This window comes from Miscanthus floridulus, chromosome 11 (assembly GCF_019320115.1).
Source record: "Miscanthus floridulus cultivar M001 chromosome 11, ASM1932011v1, whole genome shotgun sequence".
NCBI classification, from domain to species: Eukaryota; Viridiplantae; Streptophyta; class Magnoliopsida; order Poales; family Poaceae; genus Miscanthus; species Miscanthus floridulus.
In genome coordinates this window covers 24246611-24271986 of record NC_089590.1, presented here as the reverse complement: position 1 = coordinate 24271986, position 25376 = coordinate 24246611, and the positions used below count along the sequence as shown (strand labels likewise).

The 25376-nt window shown below is 42.3% G+C and overlaps 1 non-coding gene across 1 annotated transcript; it reads right to left on the bottom strand.

Moving 5' to 3' along the window:
* Positions 1-19274: 19274 nt before the first annotated feature.
* On the bottom strand, positions 19275-19383 carry LOC136494971 (small nucleolar RNA R71). The gene has a single exon (XR_010768762.1). It is a non-coding gene; the product is annotated as a small nucleolar RNA R71 (small nucleolar RNA).
* Between the last annotated feature and the right edge of the window lie 5993 nt (positions 19384-25376).

Here is a 25376-nt window from a genome sequence, read left to right as displayed (position 1 = left end):
TGCCGAGTGCCTATCCGCTGGCACTCGGCAAATATGGACGGCAGATGGCGGCCGTTACCGGACGCCGCTTTTTGCCGAGCGTCAAGGTTTGCCGAGTGCCTGACACTCGGTAAAAAGGGCCTTTGCCGAGTGTCTGGCTTTGCCGAGTGCCTGACACTTGACAAAGCCTTCTTTGCCGAATGTATATCGTTGCCGAGTACGGTACTCGGTAAAATAGCTCTTTGCCGAGTGCCCGACTTTTAGTCCTCGACAAAAAAAAAAAAAAAATTGCTCTCGACAAGGATCTGTTCCCGTAGTGGATGCGCGCATGCCACCGGCCCTCTTTCCCTCGCAAATTCGGCCTGCGTTCTGCCGAAGCAAACGACCCTTTTGGACGCTGACGACGATCAGACGGCCACCCTGCGGTTTGTCGAGAATTTGCAACCAGCGGCCGGCAGGGACATATGCACGCCTCGAGCTTCGCGAGAATGCCTCGGGTTTCGCGGGAATGCTGCACAGGCACAGCAGCCTGCAGGCATCGTCGCTTGTAGTAGTATCTGCATGGCGTTTCTTTCCCATGCCAAGATGCCCACTCGTCTCCGTGCATGCATGCGATCACTCGTCGCTCTCTCGCGTACCACAGTACTCTGAAACCCAGTTGCTATGCGTGTCTCCATCTGCGTCCTATCCTATGTGAGCAGCATGCTGTGTTGTCGACGCTGATGACCTGATGGGCTAGCTACATAGAGCTTCAGCCTTTTCTCGCTATGGGGCCAGGAGTTGTAGGGCAACGGACGGGCAAGGGAATGTAAATTGGTCTTTGTCTTTTGTTCGTTTCTAGAGAACAATACTTAGGTTGTTTCCAAAGGTTTGCCATGCTGATACTAATTATCCCTCGAGAAATATTTTTGTACCTTGTTGAGAGTTGCGGTGACTACTCAAGGCCGATGTATAATCGATGGCAAACTGCAAATTGGGAAATCATACAATGAAAAATGAAACACAGTCATCATCCATTGCATTTGCATTTGTACCAATGAGATGGCCGCGGTTGATAGGAGCTGTTGGTTATATTTGAATTTGGGTGGAGTTTTAATTTCTTAACATTAAGGGCCGAATACCTAGTCACTCTATAAATTAAAAAAAATTGTAGCTACCCTAAAACTAGAAATGATTTGGCACGATTGCAGATTTGAATATGGTTTCTTCATGTACCTACAACCTTGGAATTTGAAGCCCGGTCAAGCACGTCCAGACCTATATGATGAAGAGGCTAGAGGAAATACACCACAGTTACGTCATCGGCGGGATCACGAGGCGAAGAACATATTCACGATCAACTATAGCAACATCTACATCAATCAAAGAAACATTTACACAAGAATCTAATGGAAGGTCACATGATAAGGGTCTGTTCATCAAGGGTGCACTTCGTGTACTGTATGAACGTATACATGAATCCATGACCAAGGGCGACAATAAATTAGACTGACATCAAAGTTAAATTGGTTAGCACTACTGCACTAGCACGACACCAAGTCTAATAAGGTCACTAAGGCTCACTAGTTTAACTCCACAGAGATATAAAAGACCACAAACTCTGTAGACGAAATATGGTCGGCAGTCTATCGAAGGGTATGCCTACGGTAGTAGACTAATCGGTTGAGGTGCGCGAGATACAAACTAAATGGTGACACAAGGCGCAGAGACAACGATTTAGGCAGGTTCAGGCCATCAACTCGACGTAATACCCTACGTCCCGTGTCTTTGGTGGATTGTATATTGTGATGAGATGAAAACAAGGGGTCCCTACCCACCTTATATAGCATGGGGGGTAGGGCTACAGGTTGGTTGAGTCTATCCCTGATTAGCTAAATCTAAGCTTGATCGGTTTACATGATAAGCGTTACAAGGATTGCGTTATCTTAGCATATCCGAACAGATCTTCCTTCGTCGTCAAGGATCTTTCCCGTAATCTTGCGACGCACGCCGACTTGTGCCGTGCACCGCCTGGCTTGATCTTGCGAGCTGGGCCTCTTTGGTGGCTCGGCCCATGTGAAGCCCTGTGGGTATCCGGGTTATACCCCCATAGCTAGTCCTTGAACGCCTTGTATCTGTTGAGCAACATCGTCTTGAGCTTGTCCGAGTAGTTCAACGTGTAGCCGATCAACAGTAGAAAGCGTCCGACCAGTTTAACTAGGAACCGAGTAGTCAAATCGAACGTTCGACCAGTTTAACTGGTCGACCGACCTCGGACTCACTTAAAGTTGAAGTTTGCTAGAAGGATGTAAGGAGCTCAAGTAAAAGAATTTCGAGGCCTTCACCTTAGGTGAAAGTGTGCCCACTTAGCTTCCGTGGGACGAAGTTGGATGCTTAGCATCCCTGACTTAGTCAGTACGGAGGAACTTAGTCCCTCGTGTGCGAAGATAGATGCTTAGCATCCATGCCTTAGGCAAAAAAGGGGGCTCTTAGAGCCAAGCAGAGAGCCTAGATGATTACCATCCACGACTTAGTCGCGTAGGGAAGCATTGGGTCCTAGAAATAAGCACATTCTCCGCAAGGTGAAGTGTGCCCACTTAGTCCCCAAGTCTGGCAGTAGGTGAAGTATTCATGTGGTGCTAGGATAAAAAAATAGTAGACTCCAGATGCCAGACCAGTCCCCAGCTTAGTTGGAAACCGGTCCGCAGCATAGCTGAGAAAAAACGAACGTAGAAAAAATAGTACAGTCATCGCTAGATGACGTGTACACACATACTCCTCGAGCCTGCTGGAAGGTTAAGGAGACATCTTGTAGCAGGATAAAAAAATGCTTGAAAAATCCAAGAACACCAACTAAACAGTGCTTAGCAGTTAACTTCTCTTTGCGGCCCACGCGTGACGTGGCCCTGACTGTGTATTCCGCCAGGCCCATTTAGCGGCCCAGGATAGCACATGGACACTACTAACTTCAAACCCTTGCGAACGACGAAAAAACATTGCAAGAGGCTGTAAGGAAAATGGACCCTAGGCCCATTTACTTTGGATTTTGGCGTTTGATGACCAACACAACCAAATTGAACTAATGCATTTGTAAGTGATTGTTTTGTAGTTCAATAGGGTGCAAGACGTGACATGGACGAAGACGACGTGATGATCCCACGATCAACACCTTAGAAGCACAAGAGAAGACCCAAGATATCAAGCAAAGTCCAAGCACGAAGATAGGAACCAAGCCGGACGCAAGATCGTGAAGAAACGAGTTCACAGAGGTGATTGGACACTGGACTGGATGCTGGCGTATAGTGATCGGACGCTCTGATCAAGAGACTCGGCAATAGAAGGCATCAGCAGCAGTGACCGAATGCTAAATAGTAAAGTGACCGGACGCACCGATGGTATTGTTCATCATCACCAGCAACACATCTAGTACTGATCGGACGCTGGCGGCAAATCGACCGGACGTAGGACTGCAGTGTCTGATTGAGTACAGAAAGGTTCCAAAGCGGCGAAATTACGATCGGACGTGTCCGGTGGCATATGACCAGACGCTGGCAGCGTCTGATCAGTTGGTCGCGGCTCTAACGGTTAGGACGACCGGACGCATTCAATCAGGACGACCTGCGCATCCGGTCAGTAGCAGAAATACGAGATTTCATCCCCAAGGGCTACTTTCTCAGTGGGGCTTATAAATAGACCCCAACCAGCCATTTGAGGGGGTAGAGCTGAGGAAACATATCTAGGGTGTTGATACACCATTTTAGTGATCTCCACTTGCATAGTTCTTAGTGATTCATTAGGTGATTAGCGTAGGTGCTTTGCGAAGTGCTTAGGTTTAGGCCTAGTGTTCAGTGAGGTTTGCATACCTCTTACCACTCAGTGCTTGCATGCACCATTGTTGTACATCGGAGGGGCTTGTAGTCTTGTGAGATCACACCAACCGCGTTTGTGGTGTGGCCGCCATCGTGTACCGGAGGGAACAAGGCCCACGACGTTTCAGTCGGAAGCTTGATAGTGAAGACGTCGGGGAGCAACCGGGACAGGCTTGCCAGAAGGCATGTCGGAGACCCACTTGAGCGTGGGGATGGCCCGAGGCTATCCATAGAGTAACCCAACCAGGAGCTTGGCTCTTGCGAGGGATTCCTTGTGAGAGGCTCCAACGAGGACTAGGGAGAAGCTTGCGCGCTTCTCGATACCTCGGTAAAAATACCAGAATCATCGACGGGAGTTTGCATATCTCTACCTTGCCTTTTAGCTTCCAAATTTGCATTATTTACATTACTCCTTTTGCGGTAGAGATAGCAACACACTAGCAAAACCGTAGTTGCACATTTAGATAGTTTATCTTTTGCATATGTTTTGCTAAGGTTAGAAAAAGAGGCCATAGTTTAGAGCTAGAATTTTAAGTTGCCTAATTCACCCCCCCTCTTAGGCATCACGGTCCCCTTTAATTGGTATCAGAGCCGATTGGCTCAATTTGGACATTTGGCTTAACCGCCCGTTGAGCCAACACTATTAAGAGTTGTTGGGATGGATATCTCTAGGCCTCCACACTTTGATGGCACTAACTTCCCCTATTATAAAGCTAGAATGGCTTGTCACCGTGAGGCGATTGATTTGGGTGTTTGGAGAGTCACTCGTGATGGGATGAAACCCATTAAGAATCCCGATAAACCCACAAAGAGTAAAGAAAAAGAAATGCATTTCAATGCTAGAGCTAAAAATTGCTTGTTTGAATCTTTTAGCATGGATGTGTTTAACCAAGTGTTCATTTTAAATACGACACATGAAATTTGGTTAAAACTCTAAGAGCTCCATGACGACACATCTAATGTCCATGAGCAAAAACATTGTCTATCTAAACAAAATTATGATTCCTTTACAATGAATGATGATGAGCTTGTTCCTGATATGTACTCTTGTTTGAATCTAATTATCAATGAGCTCCATTCAATAGGATTAACAAAGCTAGATGATGCAGACATCGTGAGGAAGATCATCTCCGTGCTACCACAAAAGAAATATGCAAGCATCATCACCATCCTTCACAACATGGAGGACTTAAGCACCATGACCCCGACCATAGTTATTGGCAAGATAGTGGCATTTGAAATGTCACGAAAGATGGGTCAAGACGAAGCCTCTTCATCAAGCAAAGGCAAAGCTCTCGCATGTAGCGAGAAAAAGAAGATGAAGGGCAATTAAGTTGAGACAAGCTCAAGCTCAAGCTCCTCAAGTGAAGATGAAGAGGAAGATGAGGACGATGATGATGATGATGATGATGATGAAGATTCAAGTGATGATGATCAATCTTCCTCCTCCACCTCTGACCTTGATGAAGAATCAATCAAACTCATCAACAAGGTGGAGAAGATGATTCAAAGGCTCAATGTCAAGGGTGTGCCCATCCAAATTCAAGATCTCATTTTCACCAATCAAAGAAATGAGAAAAGAAAGAGAGGATGCTATGGATGTGGCGAGTTGGGGCACTTTGTGGAAGTTTGTCTAAACAAGCCCACACCCAAGGCAAAGAAGAAGGCATACAAGAACCGAGCCCTCACATCAATAAGGTCATGGGATGATTCTTCAAATGAAGAAGAACACCATCACAAGAGGCAAGGCCGCAATCACTCATCATCAAGCTCTTTTCATGTGTGCCTTATGGCATGAGGTAACAAAAGCTCATCCTCTAGTGAGAGTGATAGTGACGATGAAATGCCTTCTTATAATGAAATTGTGCAATAAAATCTTAATTATGCTAAAGTTTGCACTAGTCAATAAAAGAAGCTCAAAAAATTAAAAGAAAAGCTAGATAGTTCACAAGAAGCATATAAAACTTTGCTTGAACAATATGAGACATTTGCTAATCTCAATATTGAACTATCTACTAAAATTGGGCAACTTGAGGCTAGTGCAACAACAAATGCATGCACAATCAATGATGAGCAACTTGTAAGGAAAAATGAAAAATTAAAAGAAAAGTTAGCTAGCTCACAAGATGCTTATAAAAGTTTGCTTGCTAAAATGGAAACCATGTGCAAACATTATGATGAGCTAACTAATAAATTTGCTAATCTTGAAGCCATTGGTCCAACCCCCACCAACGCATCTAAAAAGAAAAGTTCTATGTTTAACATGCCTAAAAAGGATGCTTCTACTTCTTGCAATGATTTATGTTTAGACTCACCCTTGTGCAACCAAGTTTATGTTGAGAAAGTTGTTGTAGATACATGCACACAAGAGGTTGCAATCGAGAATGAGCAACTCAAGCAAGAAGTGGCTCGCCTCACCAAGGACTTGACTCAAGTGAAAGACAAGACGAAGCAAGCCCAACTTCATCAAGATAACCTCGTTAAGGGAGTAAAGAAGCTTGATGAAGGACAAATCGTGGTTTGCTACGTGTGCCATAGGGAAGGCCACAAGTCCTATGAGTGCAAGGTGAAGAATGGGGGAGGAGCACAAAAGAAAGAGAAAAAGCAAACAAGCAAGCTCTTCAACACCTACACCAACAAGGTGGACAAGAAGACCTCCACACCTTATGTCTTGAAGAACAAGAAAAATGACAAGGTGGTGGCCATCAAGGTGAACAAGCAAGCCAACAATGGGGTCAAACGTTTTTGGGTGCCAAAGGAGATCATTTCCAACATGAAGAGAACCAAGAAGGTTTGGATCCTAAAAGAGAAGTGAGAAGTCCAATGAACTTTGAGGAATTTGGAGACTTGGCAAAGTATAGGTGCATTTCATGGGGTGCATCATTATGGACAAAGTCATTGCCAAGTGGGTTAGTGAATACTATGGACCCAAATTCCCCTTCCCATGTTAGGTAACTAGATTTAAATTTCCTACAAGTGGTATCTTTAAGCATCTAGTTACTTTTCATGCCTAGGTTTGCATTTCCATGTTTAATCTTTTGTCATGCATACACTAGGTATACCATATGGTAGGTTTGCTCGGTTTCACTCTTAACTTTTGGAGCAAACCTACATGGTTTAAATTGTTTAGCAGCATGTCACATAGCTTGTTTTACAATTATTTATCTAATATGTGCCAAAGTCCAAATTGTAGATAATTTCTCCCGAATATCACCTTTGAAAATGATTCTCACATTCATGTGATGTCATCTTTCAAGTGGTATTTTTTATTCTAAAATCAATGTGCATATCTCTTACAAGTATTCCATGCTTATGTGAACAAATTTATGGGGAGGTTACTCTACAAGTTGGATGCTTTGAGACTAACGCCATTTTAAGCTTATCATGTGTGTAGTGGTCTCATTGCAAGGAAAATGGAGTCCCCGGAGTTAAGCATCATACTTCAAATATCCACCACCTATTGCAAGTTGTAGAAATTAAATTGGTTTCCACATGTGGTATTTCTAAACTGACATCATCATGTTGATTTCACTTTGTAATTTATATGCTTTCTCCATACATTATATAGATTAAACTCCCTTGAGCATTAATTTGCCAATTATGCATAAACTTCATTCTCCATCATATGTGTGCATATATTTAGGGGGAGCTTAGTCTATGTAATGTGAGAGTCAAATTTTATGACCTATTCCACTCCACATACAAAGGATCACAAAGTTTGACCCTCCCTTGTGCTACTAATGTCTTCCTTTTCAGTGTTTGATTCCAAAGGGGGAGAATTTAGAGGAGAGGATCAAAAGCAAGCATACATTTGTAGGACCAAAAGCTAGATCATAACAATTTACAAGGGGTAATGGTCTACAAGTGGTAATGGTCCGAGAAAGGGAGGATAATGGATTATGAATAAGTCTATGTAATGGCGAGAATTTGTAGGACCAAAAAACAAGGCTTAAATCCATAATGCCACATGGGGACATTTGTAAGGGCAAGATAAGTTTCAAAAGATGTTTACATTTGGTACCTTTTACTTTACATGTGGTATCTTCAATTGCTATCTTTTAGTCTTACAAGTGGTACCTTTTTAGCATCATATAACCTTGCCCTTTGCAATGCATCCTAGCAAGTAGATAGTTTTTAAATTCCAAAATTCTATTATTTGCTTGCTTTGGTCGTGTTGTCATCAATCACCACAAAGGGGGAGATTGTAAGGAAAATGGACCCTAGGCCCATTTACTTTGGATTTTGGTGTTTGATGACCAACACAACCAAATTGGACTAATGAATTTGCAAGTGATTGTTTTGTAGTTCAATTGGGTGCAAGACGTGACTTAGACGAAGGTGACGTGTTGATCTCACATTCAACACCTTAAGCAAGACCTTAGAAGCACAAGAGAAGACCCAAGATATCAAGCAAAGTCCAAGCACGAAGATAGGAACCAAGCCGGACGCAAGATCCCAAAGAAACGAGCTCACAGAGGGACCGAACACTGGACTAGACGCTGGTGTATAGCGACTGGACCCTCCGATCAAGAGACTCAGCAACAGAAGGCATCAGCAGTAGCGACCGGGCACTAAACAGTAAAGTGATCGGATGAACCAATGGTACCGTTCATTATCACCGGCAACACATCTAGTACTGACCGGATGCTGGCGGCAAATCGACCGGACATAGGACTACAGCGTCCGATCGAGTATAGAAAAGTTCTAGAGCGGCGAAATTGCGACTGGACGTGTCCTGTGGCATGTGATCGGACGCTGGCAGTGTCCGATCAGTTGATCGTGGCTCTAACAGTTAGGATGACCAGACGCGTCTGATCAGGATGACCTGCGCGTCCTGTCAGTAGAAGAAATGCGGGATTTCATCCCCAACGGATACTTTCTCAGTGGGGCTTATAAATAGACCCCCAACCAGCCATTTGAGGGGGTAGAGCTGAGGAAACATATCTAGGGTGTTGATACACCATTTTACTGATCTCCACTTGCATAGTGCTTAGTGATTCATTAGGTGATTAGCGTAGGTGCTTTGTGAAGTGCTTAGGTTGATTAGACCACTGCTTATGCGCTTGCTCTAGGTTTAGGCCTAGTGTTTAGTGAGGTTTGTATACCTCTTACCACTCGGCGCTTGTGCACACCATTGTTGTACATCGGAGGGGCTTATAGTCTTGCGATATCACACCAACCCTGTTTGTGGTGTGGCCGCCACCATGTACCGAAGGGAACAAGGCCCGCAGTGTTTCGGTCAGAAGCTTGATAGTGAAGAGGGCGTGGAGCATCTAGGAGAGGCTTACTAGAATGCACATTAGAGACCCACTTGCGCATGGTGAAGGCCCAAGGATATCCACGGAGTTACCCGTTTGGGAGCTTGGCTCTTGCGAGGGATTCATTGCGAGGGGCTCCAACAAGGACTAGGGGGAAGCTTGCGCGCTTCTCGATACATCGATAAAAATACCGGAATCATGGATAGAAGTTTGTATATCTCTACCTTGCCTTTTAGCTTCCGCATTTGTATTGTTTACATTACTCCTTTTGTGGTAGAGATAGCAACACACTAGCAAAACCGTAGGTGCACATTTAGATAGTTTATCTTTTGCATAGGTTTTGCTAAGGTTAGAAAAATAGGCCATAGTTTAGAGCTAGAATTTTAAGTTGCCTAATTCACCCCCCCTCTTAGGCATCATGGTCCCCTTCAGAGGCCCAATTTAGTTGCAAAAGGTAGATGTTGCAACCAAATCGCGTTCGTTGCCAATGGTTGCAAAAAGTCATGTTGCAATAAGGTATTGCAACTGTTGCTAGTTTGATGTTGCAAGTGTTGGGGTTTATTGCAACCATAGTTGCCCATTGCCAAGCATGGCAACAGAATGTTATCACAATGTTCACAGTTGTGGCAATAGAAGCACTTGCCACACCCATCTTCGTAACAAGAGGTGGTACATGCAACTTTCGATAGCGTAGCAATAGAGACATTTGCCACGTAATTTTATTTGTTGCAAGAGATCATACACTATTGCCACAACTACTGTGCCGTGGCAATAGTATCATTTGCCACGCAATTTTATTAGTTGTGAGAGATTATGTTATTACCGCGGTAGTCATGCCGTGACAATAGTACCATTTGCCATGTAATTTTATTCGTTGTCACATATCATTTTGCCACGCTAGCCTTTCTTGCCACCAAAATAGTTTCGTGGCCATTGATGGTACTGACAACATAGCGTAGTCATTGCATCAAGGTTTATCAAAACATGATTTTATTTTATTGCAATGCCTATAGCATTTGATTTGTCATTGCATTAGGGTTTATCACAACATGACTTTTTTTACTGCAACGCATGTAGCATTTCATTTGTGGTACAATAAATCATTGTTACAAAACGATTAGACCATAATAGAATAGATTGCACACACATATTTTAACAAATCATTCACTAAATAGACAAATCATTGAAACTGGTATCTAAAATCACAACTAAAAGTAGGGCACATTCAGATTTTACAAAAACAAAAAACTTGCAGTGCTCCAAAACTTCACAACATCTATTCAGCACTTGTGAACTTCCTGGCAATGCAACCTGTCATCATCTCAGCTTTGTTCTTGCTTGATTCTGAGCATCCACTCAAAGTTTGTACACCTACTTACCAAAAGAATCAGACATGTATAGAAAAACTCTATCACAACATGGTTGCAACAATCTTCGCACTCAGGACCACGAAACAATTTGCGTGGTAAAAAGCCCACCTATCGCAACCAAAAGTGGAAATGGTTGTGAGAACACCCCCTATTGCAACCAAATCTTGCCGTTGCGACAAAAAAACATGGCATAAGGGTCAAAACTTAGTAGTGGGAGGATTCGGAAGTGAATGTGGCACGACGGGTCATGGTTTCCCAAAAACCTGAGAAGTCAAAAGGTTGGGGTCAAATCAATATAAATCCACTGTGGCTCTATCACACACTCCCCATTTCTCCATTGTCTCTTCTTCTTCCTTGTGCACGTGCCTCCTCATCTGCAACAGCTCTGCCATTAGGGCTAAACCGAGCATAGAACAGCCTCCGCCTCGCCAGATCTGATCGAGGGTGTCGAAGAGAAACCACGAAGGTTCAAAGAAGGAGGCTCGCAGGGTCAGCCATGATGAGGAGTGGGTGCGGTCGACCAACAGCGAAGAGACACTCAACAGCTTGGTGGTCCCCGGCGTCCTTCCCGATAGGGTGACTAAAGGGTGGCATTCGGCTACCGGTGAGGATTTTCTGACACCCCACACCAACGAGTTGGTCGTGTTTGAGGATTATTATTGGTGGTCCTTAATTCCTACTTCTAACCACCATTTCTTACATAAAATCAACGCATATGAACACCAAACTTAGAATTAGGGCTGATATCTAACAAATTCCACAAGTTTTAGTGATTCATCATTTGTAGGAGGGTATGTCAGAATAACGTAGGAAATGTGCTTAAAGGACACAACAAACCATCACTCGACATGAGCCTCAGGGGAAGGTGTCCCATTACTAGGAAAATCAGGACCCAGCCATGTGGAGAAAAAAGGCCAAAACATATATCAAATCATCTCCAAATGCCGCCAAACTTTGCAGGACCCATCTAGAGGCCCAATGAAGGCAACACACCAAAGCTGGGGCCATTTGGGCCCAGTTGAGGTGCAGCCGCACCCTATCTGGCGTGCCTTGAGCCCATCTTTGGTGGGCCGTCTCACACCGCCTCTCCAATGATGGTTGCATGGTATTGGCGATAAGTAAATGCGTAGGATGGCGGTTCGGGGTCGGTTTGGTGCCTTCCATGTTGGGAGAAAGCATATTCCCTCCTCTCCACCTATAAAAGGAGGCTCCCTCTCCTCATTCTTGAATCATCAACACTTGGGAAAATACAGCACAAAGGAGACATAATGTATCAAGAAGAGAGAAGAGCTCCATTCATATCTTAGCTCTCTATCTAGTCTAACACAAAGGAGACATAATGTATTAAGAAGAGAGAAGAGCTCCATTCATATCTTAGCTCTCTAGCTAGTGTAGTTTAGGCAGTGAGTGAGGAAGAGAAAGAGATGGAGCAGTACTAGAATTGTCGGCTACCTCCATTTGTAGCGGAAGGAATGCCTGGAATGTCGGCTCCCCCTTCACTTGGACCTCGACGGACCTAGTACTACTTGGAGTGCAAAGGTTTGTGTTTAACTTCGGTGGTGAGTTCTACTTTAAGTTAGTCTTGTTTACTATTTACTTATGGATTCATCGTCTATCCTCATAGTGGATACTCTAGTAGAGGGCTCCCGATAAAGACGGATTACCCTATACAGCGCTAGAATAGTAGTCAATAGAGTGGACATGGTCTCTAGGCTAGAGGCTACCTTTGTTTACCTCATTCCCCATGGTTGAGGGGTAGGCGGCAGGTGGTGACAACCCTGTCTGTCCCTTGTAATCCCCCATGTTTGGGTTTAGCGTAGAGCTATAGGCCAGGATCACCTGGCAGACCAGGTGTGCTCTGGTGTCCGAAGCAAGTATATAGTGGCACAGCGATCTCAGCTTAGGATCTCTATCCCTAGAAAACCTTGCTACCCGAGCTATCTTTCTTCTTGTTACCCTAGGTGAACTAGCTAAGAGACTTTTACACATCCGTTCCTCGTGGAAATACGGTACCCTGAATACTTCTGGGTGAAATGCTACAACGGTAATTCCGTGCGCTTGCAGATTATTTCTATATGCGTTAAGAAATACCAACAAGCCTTTCTAGCGCCATTGCTAGGGAACAGTTGCTATAGTATCTCTGAACCTAGTTCACCCGTATATCCTTGTGTTTACCTTTCAAAAAAAATATTCCTTTTTCTTTTCTTCTCCATTGTTGCAATCTACCATTTAGAAAAATTGCTTATTCCCTTTCATACTTCTCTTCTTCTAATTGATGCTGGTATGTTTGATCTTTTAACCAACGCTGATAATCCTTTTCCTTCTACCGCTGCCATTTATTCAATAGAATCCGAGACGTGACCCGCGGCTTTGACGTCTCTGCTTTCAACGTCTCCCCCTGCTTGTATCGGCTCTTTTGTTCGGCACGGCGTCTTCTAATCTCTCTGTACTCATCAGTCGATATTTGCATCTTGGGATCAACTATTCCAGCTTCTTTTGATTTGGCCAATGTTAGAACCTTAGTTTTTTCTTTGAATAGCCCAGCATCAACCATGTTCTGATCTCCTAGGAAATGATTATCATCGACTTTCATCTTCTGAGGTGTGTCGAATTTGAGCCTCCCTTGCTGAATAGCTCTCTGTATATGCTGCCTGAAGGTTCTGCACTCATTAGTGGAATGAGAAGTAGCATTATGGAATTTGCAGAACTTCTTGTTCTTCAACTGATCAGGGGGCAACATGACATGACCATCGGGCAACTTGATCTGCCCCTTCTCAAGCAAGAAATTGAAGAGCTTGTCCGATTTGGTAACATCAAAGTCGTAACTTTCCTCAACTCCTCTTCCCCAAGGATTTGACACCATCACTATCTTCTTGCCCCAATTCCATTCAGCTACAGCAACCTCTTCTTCTTCATCTTCATAGCCGTCATCGACTGAATATGGATCATAAGCTTCAGCCACTGAGGTACTCTTCTAGAATCGGGTATCTCTGCGTATGCTCTAGAATTGGCTATTAAGTGCTACCACTCGTTGAGCCAATTGACCCAAGTTGTCAAATTCTTGCCCCAGCAGTTTCTCTTTCCACATCGGCATCATTCCTTGTACGGCTAAAGCAGCTAACTAATCATCGGCCAAGCTCAACGAGAAACACAGATTCTTAGTCTCTCGGAATCTCTGAAGAAACTCAGTGCCTGATTCATTAGTCCTCTGTCTCATGGTTGTCAAATTGGTTATTTTCTTCTCTCCACTCCTAGTGTAGAAATATGTATGAAACTTCTTCTCTAGGTTAGCCCAATTGGCAATGGAGTTGACTGGTAGTGACGAGAACCAAGTGAAGGCCGGCCCTGACAGGGACAAGGAGAAGAAACGAACTCGATGGGCATCCTCAACTGATGCTTTGCCCAATTGTGTAAGATACCGACTGACATGTTCTATTGTGCTTGTACTATCTTGACTAGTGAACTTGGTGAATTCCGGGAGCCTGTAGTTTGTAGGAAGAGCGACTAAATCATACCACTCTGGATATGGGCGTTTGTATGAAAAGGTCAACCCTTTTGGCTTCAGACCAAACTGATTCTTCATCATCTTGGTCACCTTCAGCAGCAACTCGTCAGCTTGTGGATTTGGATTTCTTGGTACTTGCTGACCCATCTGTGGATTGAAATCCCATGTGCCTTGATATCCTAGATTTGGTATCATGTGGAGGGTGTTATAATTTGTGCCATAATGATAGCCTTGTGGAATATCAATCTGTTGGGTCCTTTACTGGTTTGCTGCTTGAAGTATCTAATTATAGACATAAGGATCTATATCTCTACGGATCTTGTGAACGGACAGTGCTATCTTCTGAGCCGACGACGGTATGTGGCCTGATGTGCCAAAATTGATCATCTAGTTCTGACTTTTCCCCACCGGCTGTTGCACATGCTGTATTGACGGTCCAAGATTGTACTATATCTGATTCGTAGTAGCACCTGGACTTTGTTCAGATGAACCTTGAAGTGCCTGGACTTCACCATTACCAGTTGGTGCTGCTTCTTGATGGCTGGTGCCGACTTGATTAGTCCATTGGGTCAACGGATCTAGAATGTTGTAACAAGTCAATCCAACCTGACTCACTAGAATTCCATGAATCGCCTCTTTCATGGCATTGTGAAATGTGTCAATGAAAGCTTCATTGGGTTTGATAGGGCATTACGAATAGATTTGTCTATGGCTTCCGCAAAGAAACGCCTATCTTTAGCTTCAACTGTATCTGTCTATCCATGTAGTAGAACTCTTGGTAGTGGAAATTTACGAATAACTGTGCTGTCACATGTTTTGGTGTAGGACAACAAACACTTCTTCTGAAATTCTTCCATAGCTTTATTGATGGTATACCTATCTTCATCAGGTAGGTCTTCATAATGTACCATAAGGATGTCATCGTTGTTATGAACCACCATGATGATTGTGGTGTCCCACCAGACGTGCTAGAAACATGTGTCGACATAGAATTTCATCCTGTGCCGAGGACACACGCAACAAGCCAGAAGGGTCCGCTCGATGGAGTAGATCTGCCTAGCTTTAGCGCAGGGATGGTCGATCCTGCACAATCCTCCCGAGGCATGCCAGTCAATTTGACCCTGCAATTGACAAGGATAGAAAGTTTATCAGTAATTAAGGGTGGAACTTGCCGGTGTTGTCAGACAGTTCTGAAAGTACGGCTATGAGAGCCGACATGGAAGGAAATCGGCTAAATAGCCGATCCTAGTATATTCATGAGAATAAGTCAGTTAGAGCTCATGGGGTCGTGTGAAGAAGAATTGGTTATCATTTAGAATAAATATCATTTAAGCAAACATTAATCAATGGCAATAAGATATCGATGATGATTGGTTTATACTGAGCCAATGATTACAAGTAACCGAACTCTTGTTTATGTAAAGAAACAATTCAACACCACTCAACCATCTAATAAAGATAAATCTAATGAACATATTAGATCTCATCTATCGCCATGACCAGTGGGGCATGAGGCAGAATCATGCAGGCCATAGAAACACTAATAGACTCGATGACCCTAACTCATTACTAATATTAGTGGAGCATGAGGCAGAATCATGCAGGCCATAATACAATAACAAGATCATGGGGCTAACACATCTTTCAACTTATCTCTACTTCAACGATCTCATGATGTGAACTGTTCGTGAAAGCATTCGATATCGGCTAAACAGCCGATTTAGGCATAGCGCACAGTTATGGTCGTGCCTTCTCAGGAATGGATCTACCAATTAACGATCCCCACTTGAAGTAGCCAATAGTGGGGTGAGAGGCAGAATCCCACAGGCCATGATGACGGGCCATGGAACGGTTCTCGCTAACCAATAGATCTACTCAAGATTGAACATGCCTTAACCGCACGCTATGCACGATTAAGATTGATATAAAATAGCCAATAAAAATATAACTCATCATTTAAGATGTAGATTAGATCAGTTTAAGATTAGCAAACGATGGGTTAAATAAGATATAAGGCCGATCTAGATCAATCTCAATCGGGCGGAGTGATATTGCTGTAATTAGATAAACAATGAAAGCAATAAGCAATATCGGTAACTTAATGAATCTACCAAAGAGTCAATAACTTGACCTCGATCTAATTCAAGCAGTGGGGTGTGAGGCAGAATCACATAGGCCATACATGAATTAGGCAAGAGTCGATAACTAGCTTATACTAGAGCTGCAGTGGTGGTCGACCAGATCGATGCTGCCATACGAGCAGAGGTATAAACCATGATGGTACTTACAACAAGCAGTGGAGGTCAACCGGATCGATGCAGCCGTACTTGCTGAAGAACTCGCCAAGATCTACTCTACATCTACTCCTAAGGGGTGGCTGGAGCCGAAAAAAGTAATTAACTTGTATTTGATTGATTGGTTCTCTCTAACAATAGCTGGGGTTTGGTATTTATATCTAGAGCCTAAATATGAATCCTATTTGAGCATGATTTGTTACGGACTTTGGCATAAAAATATTCCTAATTTAAGATAACTTGGACTCTAATCTTTCCCTTTTTGTAGAGTCCAACATGTTTTCTTCCTGGCGTTGATCGTAGCCTTGTCGTTATCTACTGGTGCTGTCCGAAGAAAGCCGATTCCTAGATTTCGCATCTGAATCAGCTATTTCTAATCCACCCACAACTGATTCCTTGATGATACGATTCTGGGAGCTTCTGGGTCTCTGTGACTTTCCTTCCAAATTTTGGTGTAAACAGACGCAATCATGGACGACCAGCTGAAGTGGTGAAGAAGTGCAACAAGGGGCCTCTCACAAGAAATAAAATGTGTGATGACCTCATGATGGGGTGGATGTTTTGTCTTGGTTAAATATAAGTCTTACCTGGTGTTCATCTTTTATAGTGGCTCGTAATTAGTTCATTGCTTGTATGAACAATGATGTATGTTTATATATGACTTGGTTGGAATGGAAGCACTATATGTGTTGGCAGTTGGTTTGTATGAACCAATGTTAGTTTGTGGCTATGTTCAGAACCATGATATATGTATATATGAACTGGTAGTTGGCATAAACTAATGTCAATTTCATGGCTAGGTTTGCCCTCAAAAACATTACTAAATATATACTTGTATGTTTAAGCTGGCAACTATTTGGTTGAGAAATAGAATCCCCCAGTATGCCAATAACACAAATTAAATTAGAATTGCACATGTTTGTGGCATGGGAGAGTATGTGTCTTTGAGATCGTTAGAACTTAATTTACTAGAGGCAAGATGAATCAGGTTGAATGCAAACGATGTGTGTAGTGTCGATGTCTTGATCAAAGGTGTGTTGCTGGCATTTCTTGATCTCTAGGGCACCAGCGTCTCCTTTTGTTCATGTTGGGGGTGGGTTCATGTTTTTTAGCCCTTCACACCCAAAGGGCCATAGACAAAAGTGTTGCAATACAATACCATATTGCAATGACACATGTTTCTATAGCAACCAAAAACACATGTGGCAATAGCAATATACTATTGCATCTCTTTAGATATTTAGTTGCAATAAACAACTACCTATTGCAATGGTCATGAGAAATATTACAACCAACAAAAACTATGGCAATAGCGACAAACTATTACATCACCTTAGAAATTTAGTTGCAATAAACAACTACCTATTGCAATGGTCATGAGAAATATTACAACCAACAAAAACTATGGCAATAGCAACAAACTATTACATCACTTTAGAAATTTAGTTGCAATACACAGTCTACCTATTGCAATGGTTGTGAGAACTATTACAACCCAACAACACTGTGGTAATAATTTCAAGCAATACAACACTGTTCTATTTTGTTGCAAAAGCACCAGACAGTTGCAACGCCAATCAATACTAATGCAACTAAATGTCATCATGGCAATATTATTAACCAATAGCAATACTTTTCAAAAAAAAGGTTGCTATAGGTCTCACCTCTTGCAACACCGAATATAAAAATTGTAAGGCACTATTTTTGTGGCAACACAGTCCCCCTATTGCCACCTTATTGGACAAATGTTGCAAAACACATCCCTATTACAACACAATTTGTGGTGATGCAAATGGCGTCAAGTGGCAATAGGGTCAAAATCTTGTAGTGTAATCAATGTATGCTTTGACTTATAACTAAGAATGACTTAGGAATTATTCCTCTAATATTCTACCTGACCATGCTATTGCCATAGAAAGGAGTACTCTGAGTGATTTATCATTGATCAATACTTATTATATATATATCTTATCCTATGACTTACCCCTATTATGAGTTGAACATTGGTTATGGTTTACTTTTCCATCAATAGTAGAAGTTATCAATACATGTCCATGCTAGACCTTCCCTATGGTAAAAATATAAATAACGATACCTGAAATACTCTCGGGTGAAGTGCTACAATGGTATATTATCTGTGCACTTGTAGATCCCTTTTCATTCATATCTATATATTCTTTCTAGTCACATAAGATGATAAAGAACTACTTAGTATCATAATAGTAGTGATGCCAGGCAGCACCAACAAGCATCTCTAGCACCATCACTAGGGATGATAACCTAGTAAAGTAATGTTAGGAGATGTAGGTAATTAATAGGTGGCTATTAAAACAAGTGACAAGTTACTAAATACCAACAAGCATTTCTGACAACATTGCCGAGGAAGGTAACTAGGCAAGAAGGAAGTATTGATAAACTTATACTTATTGATGTGATCGAGATAATGACTAATCTCTGCTCAAGCAGAGTTACCCTTGTTCTATCTACTTTTTATATCTTATGTAGGGTAATGTATGACCAGTTTTGATCTTCTAATGAACTACATTGAAGATCTAGAAGCATTAATTAGGAGATCTAAAGCTAAACTCAAGAAAGTCTCAGCTTTAGATTCCGAAGACAACTAGACAAGGAGGAGCTTAACACCAGAATTTGAAGCCATGGCTAACAAGACTCTCTATGAATTCTCTGCTCCAACTATGGCCAACATCCATACTAGATCGAGAACTAATGTCGGAGACAATGGATTCAAGCTCAGGCCAGTTCTCATCAACAAGGTGCAAGCAAGCCAATTTTGTGGAAAAGCACATGAAGATGCGAGTGCTCATGTCTAACACTTTCTAGAGATCTACATCACTTTCACCATCAAAGGAGTAACCAGAGACGCCATACTACTTTGCATTTCCCATTCTCACTCTTGGGGAAGGCGAAGCAATGGTTCTATGCCAACAAAGATAGAAATACTACATGAGATAACTGCTCCACTGCCTTCCTAGCAAAGTTCTTTCCCATAGGCAAGACCAATGCTCCACATGGGAGAATCTCAAGTTTTCAGCAACAACATGATGAATCTGACCCTAAGACATGGGAGCATTTTCAAGATTACATATCAGAATGCCCTCATCATGGGATGGATAATTGGCTACTCATGCAGACTTTCTACCGTGGGTTGACCAACAGTATCCGTGAGACTATGGATGCTGCTGCTGGAGGTGCATTCCTATCACTCATAGTCTCAGTTACGACAACTCTTGTAGAGAAGATGGCCTCCAACCAAGGTTGGAATGAAGAACACCTTTAGACCATAAGAGAGGTGGGGGTACGCATCAACTCAAGGAGGTAGACATGCTATCTGCTCAAATGAACCTACTAATGAAGAAGCTCGAAGATCGAGCCAATGAGAAGCAAGAAGTCATGCACATTCATGATTCCCGCATGACATGTGAAGAGTGTGGAAACACTAGGCATTTAGGGAACAATTGCCCTAAAATTCATGGGGATGTGAACTATATCAACAACAATAACTATCGTCCTCAATAGAATCAAGGATGGAACCTGCAATAGAGGCCAAACTATTAAGGTAATTATCAAGGTAACTATCAAGGTAACAATTATAATAATTTCAATCAACCACCTTTGAGAGAATTAATTACTAGCTAATCCAAACTTATGGAGGGATTATCTAGAAAGGTAGCTACCAATGATAAGATTCTAGAGAACATAAATAATAGAATGGATAGCTTTGCTTCTGCCATTAAGAACTAGCATAGCTTTAATACAATGATAGAATAACAAAGAGCTCAGCTGGCAGCTGATATTCCTCCATCCGACAAAGCTAAGATTCTAGGGCAGCCGGAAGATCTAGAAACTACAAATCATGTCGATATTCACAATGCAGCTTACTTCTACATGGAGCCATCGATGGGAAGGTGGATAGATTATACCTTGCCAAACAAGAAAGGTGATCCAAGGAGACCTATCATCCCCATCGCCATTGGACCTCACATTCTCTAAGAAGCTATCTATGACTTTAGTGCAAGTGTCAACATTATGCCTAAGGTAATCCATGAGAAAATTTTAGGAGATCCTTTGTTGTACACAAACATGCGTTTGTAGCTTGCAAATCAGTCACTCTGCTACCCCAAGGGAGTTCTTGAAGATGCCATTGTTCGAGTGGGACAATCATATGTTCCCGTAGACTTTGTGGTTTTAGAAACTGGTGGAGATGTAAGGGCACCCATCATCTTGGGTTGACCTTCCCTAAGCACCGCAAAAGCCATCATCTATGCGGACAGTGCCAAGATCTGCTTCACAATCGAGGATAGAAAGGAGAAGTTTTCTTTCAAGAATCACATCCTACAATCTCCTAGTCATCCACAAAAATCATACCTGCCTGAAGAAACAACAGTGACCAAGAAGAAAAATAATAGGAGAAGGAGGAAGAACAAGACTAGGCAGTCACCAAAAGAATCAGTCAACATGATCAATACACTCTGATCTGAGTATGACCACCTCCTTGAGATCAGACGATCAGCATTTGAAGCAGGGGACACGTGGCGTGCATCGCGCGATCAGATGTTGGGGTCCTGTGTTCGGTCGATCTAACCGGCATGTCCGATCGCCTTGATTTTTTAGTAAACAGAGAGCCAATGACTCTATTCATGGGGCCTATATATTTAAGCCCCATGGCCAGCTCAAGCTCACCCTCTTGGCCATTTGCATTGACATGGCAACCTTGTGAGGTTAGCCAAAGCCCTTCCACTCATCTCCATCATTGATTCATCATCTTTGTGAGATTGGGAGTGAATCCAAGTGCATTGCTTGAGTGTTTGCATCTAGAGGCACTTGGTGTTCATGTTTCGCTGTGAGATTTGCATATTAGTCTTGGTGGTTGCTGCCACCTAGATGGCTTGGAGCAGCGAGGATCACCGAGCGGAGGTTGGTGATTGTCTCCGGCTCCTATCGTGGTGATTGTGAGGGGTTCTCGACCTTTCTCCGGTAGAGAGCCAAAAGGTACTCTAGTAAATTGCTCATGGCTTGTGTGATCCTTATCTTGTGTTGGTTGTGTGGCACCCCATTAAGGGTTTAGCATGTGATACCAATCAGCATGTGAACCTCCAAGTGAGTGAATCACCACAACAAGGACTAGCTTGCCGGCAAGCAAGTGAACCTCGGTAAAAAATCATTGTGCCATCATTCAATTCTGAGGTGATTGGTCTTCATTGGTATTCATTCTTGTGATTGATTGGTTCATTCCTCAACTCAGCGGTATAACCATCTTGCTCTCTCTCTTTACATCACCGTAAACTAGTTGTCAAGCTCTTTAGTGTAGCTAGTTGTGAGAGCTTGTTAGTTTGGTTAGTGTAGCTCTTTAGTTAGCTTTTGAGAGCACACTAACTTAGTGTAGTGACATAGCCATTGTGTGGATAGAGACTATATAAACTAGAATTGTGGTAGGTGGCTTGCATTTTTAGTGGGCTAGCGCAACACTCGCTTCGCCTCATATTTGTCTAACTAGTTTACTAAGTGTTGTTGTAGTAATTTTTATAGGCTATTAACCCCCCTCTAGCCATTAGGACCTTTCAGTCTTGGTACCTATTTATCCCCATTTGTGTTGGTTAAAGACCGATTCACTGTACGTCCTCATGTCATGTTGAACGCACGCCTAGCACATAGTTGGCTGGATAAGTCGTTCCGACTGTGATGCCAAGTAGCTCAACTCAGGCCGGGACCCAGAAAGTGAAAGTGCACACACTAGAGACAGTAAGGATGTGTGGGGAGCAAGTGGCGTGAGTCCAAGGGTAGGCTAGGCCTAAACTTCTTGGCACACTGGTAGTATCCGTGGGGGTGCGATGCTGCTCGGACCCGTGATTGTACCTGAGTTGTAACAAAGGTGACCTAAGACTACCTTGGCATAGGTATGTCTGGGTTTGTGTTAGGAATAACTCCTCGGCTGATTGGAATCGATTTGAGTCACCATCTCTCCTGGATAGTGAGAACTTGACTAAGCAGCGGCAACATAGCATTAATTGATGGAATTTGATGGTTATGATGAATATGGAAATGTTACACCGGCTATGGTTACTATTGCATGTTACTAAATGATATTCCACATGTTTGGCATAGGTTAGTTGCTAATGTAAAGATAAATAGCTATAATTAACTTGGTTACTGAATTATAAAATGTATAGCTCAACTAGTGGCTTTTATGCAAAATTTTATCAAGCTAGCTCCACCTATAAAGCCTTGCATACTCCCTGTTATCACTTTATTTCTGGTTTATGACGGGTAAGTCTAGTTGAGTACATTTGAGTACTTAGGGTTTATCCCACCATGTTGTAGGTGAAGTTCTCAGCCTACAGAAGATGGTGGCTAACCGCTGGTGGGCTCGGTGACTCTATATTTATTTCTCATGTATATGCTTTTATCAAAGGATGTCACTTATGCTAGCAATGTATTTGGAACTTATATTAATGTAATAATTTGAAAGCTATGTTGTTTTCCATTAACCGGTTTTGAAACCCAAACTTGTACTATTATTTATGAACCCATTTGTAATATTATTTCTATTGTAACTCTGTGTATATGATGTGTATTTGCTTAATCATGCGATCTTGGTTATGATGTTGATTTACCGAGGTCCTTCGTGACACTCGGCGGACTACCATGTTTATATATGTGAAAGTATGTGCGCATCAACGTGTTAAACGGGGACAGCCATACTTGATCTTGTATAAATTGGGCGATCTGTCACAGCTGGCATCAGAGCAATATTAAGCATAATACCATCATGTACTTAGTTTTTAAAACAAAGTTTTGTTTTAAAAAGCCTATTTTGACTAAAACTTTAGCTATAGGCAAATTTGTCAAAATTAATTTGCAAAACTATGCTAGCAACAACCTCTAGTTAAGCCCAATTAAGGACCTTTAGGTGGCAATAAGTAAACTAACACTAACTATGGGAGGTTTACTTTCTTGCAATTTTTATTTCGTCGTCCATATGGTGGGCTATTGTATGGATGCCATTCATTTGAATGGTAATGTATGGATCAATATACGTCTACGCCCAGGTAAGATGGTGAGTGGCATGACCGCAAGATGTGAGTGTGCGGTCAAAGGGGAGAGGTTGTTTTGATACTTAAGTATATATCTCATATATATATATATATATATATATATATATATATATATATATATATATATATATATATATATATATATATATATATATATATATATATATATATATATATATATATATATACGAAAGTATTTAATTATGGGTTAGCTTTGGTATGACTATATATGCATATTCTATATGTATGTATAGATGTATTTACTTTTGGGTATCTTTGATATGGATTTATATATATGTGGGTATATATATATATATGGAAGTATTTAACTTGCAACCTAGAGCCCAAACTTTCGTTTCTGCATATATAATTGTGGGGTTGGGCTGAAATGAAATCCTTCTGTAGGTACGCTAACCACGAATGCGTAGATTGAATGTAGCTGACGACTAGCTATATATCGAGAGAGTACGTGTTATGCCACTGACAAAGAACATGATTGCCACCTTAGGTTGGCAATTTTATGAGGACAAAAAGGATGGTCATGCATCATGATTGTGGTTGTGCATAAATATGCTTCCCTCACTTTGTTCTAATACTAAGTAACTTGTGATCAATATGATGTTACTATCTTCCCTGTGTGAAGCTAGGCAAAATGCCTTGTTCCATGCCTCTTGTAATGGAGACGGGGATCCCGATCTTCTGTCAGGTGATGGTAACTATCGTTGTGGCGGAGAATGACATACCGATCCGACTTCAGATCGAAAGATCGAACCCTGCAATCTTAGCACCACAGCTCCTCTAGTTATCAACCAAGTCATGGACCAGGTTGACCTCACCAAGAAGGCTAATCCTTACTTGCGCAACGAAGAACACAAGCAAGAACAAGAAAGAACACAACCAAATTGCAGAGGAAAGATTATCTCACGAAGTTGGGGTCTCATAAACCGATGAACGGCAAAACTGTTCTTGACAGAACAATCTAAGCAAAACCCAAAACCTAATGATGGCGGCGGCATATGATTATAAAGGTCTTAGGGTCTTCGTCTACCCTGGGCGCACCCCCTAATGGGCCCAAACACGATACACGGTCCAACGGACCAAAAGAAGGTGTCGCAGCACCCTGGCAGATTCTGGATGCAGACTTGTTTCGACGATTACTATTGATTCCGAAGAGATTTTGATGTGAAACTACTTGGATTGACTTCCTTATAAAATTATCTTTCCATCCATATGTGGATCATCAAAAACAGAGTCCGGATGCGTCCTGGGTGACCAGTTTAAGGCAGACTGGTCCTAGAGGCCGAGGCAGACTCGAATTCTTGTTGGACTAGGCCTCCGGCTTGTGTTGGACGTCCTTGCTGGTCATCATCACCTCTACCACTTCCTCTAAGTCCTTCATGACCCTCTCCAATGTTCCTAAGCAAGATAACATCATTAGGTAGTAGTCTATTCTCAAAAGTATGAAAAGTATCACTTAAGAACGAGCTCACTTCTAAATTAAGTTGTTGCTTTCGAGCCCGGGTCATTGGACCTTGCATGACGGTTGGAGGATCAGCGGGTACCTCTGAAGAAGTGATGTCCTCATCATCCTCCCCCTCTTGAATTGGAGTCGTCCTCGACTCAAGCTCATCTTCTTCTCCCAAATAAGGTTTCAAATCTGCAATGTTAAAGGTGGGACTAACCCCAAACTCGGGTGGCAATTCAAGTTTGTAGGCATTATCATTTATTTTCTCAATGATCTTATAAGGACCAGCTGCTCTTGGAATTAATTTAGACTTACGCAGCTCAGGAAATCTATCTTTTCTCAAATGTAACCAAACCAAATCACCTGGTTCAAGTTTAATCTCTTTTCTACCTTTACTACCAGCAATTCTATACTTTTCATTCATTCTTTCAATATTTGCTTTAGTTGTTTCGTGCAACTTACGAATAAAATCAGCACGCTCTCTAGCATTACTATGTATTCTCTCAGTGGTAGGTAAAAGCAAAAGATCAATAGGAGCACGGGGGTTAAAACCATACACTACCTGAAAAGGACTTACCTTGGTG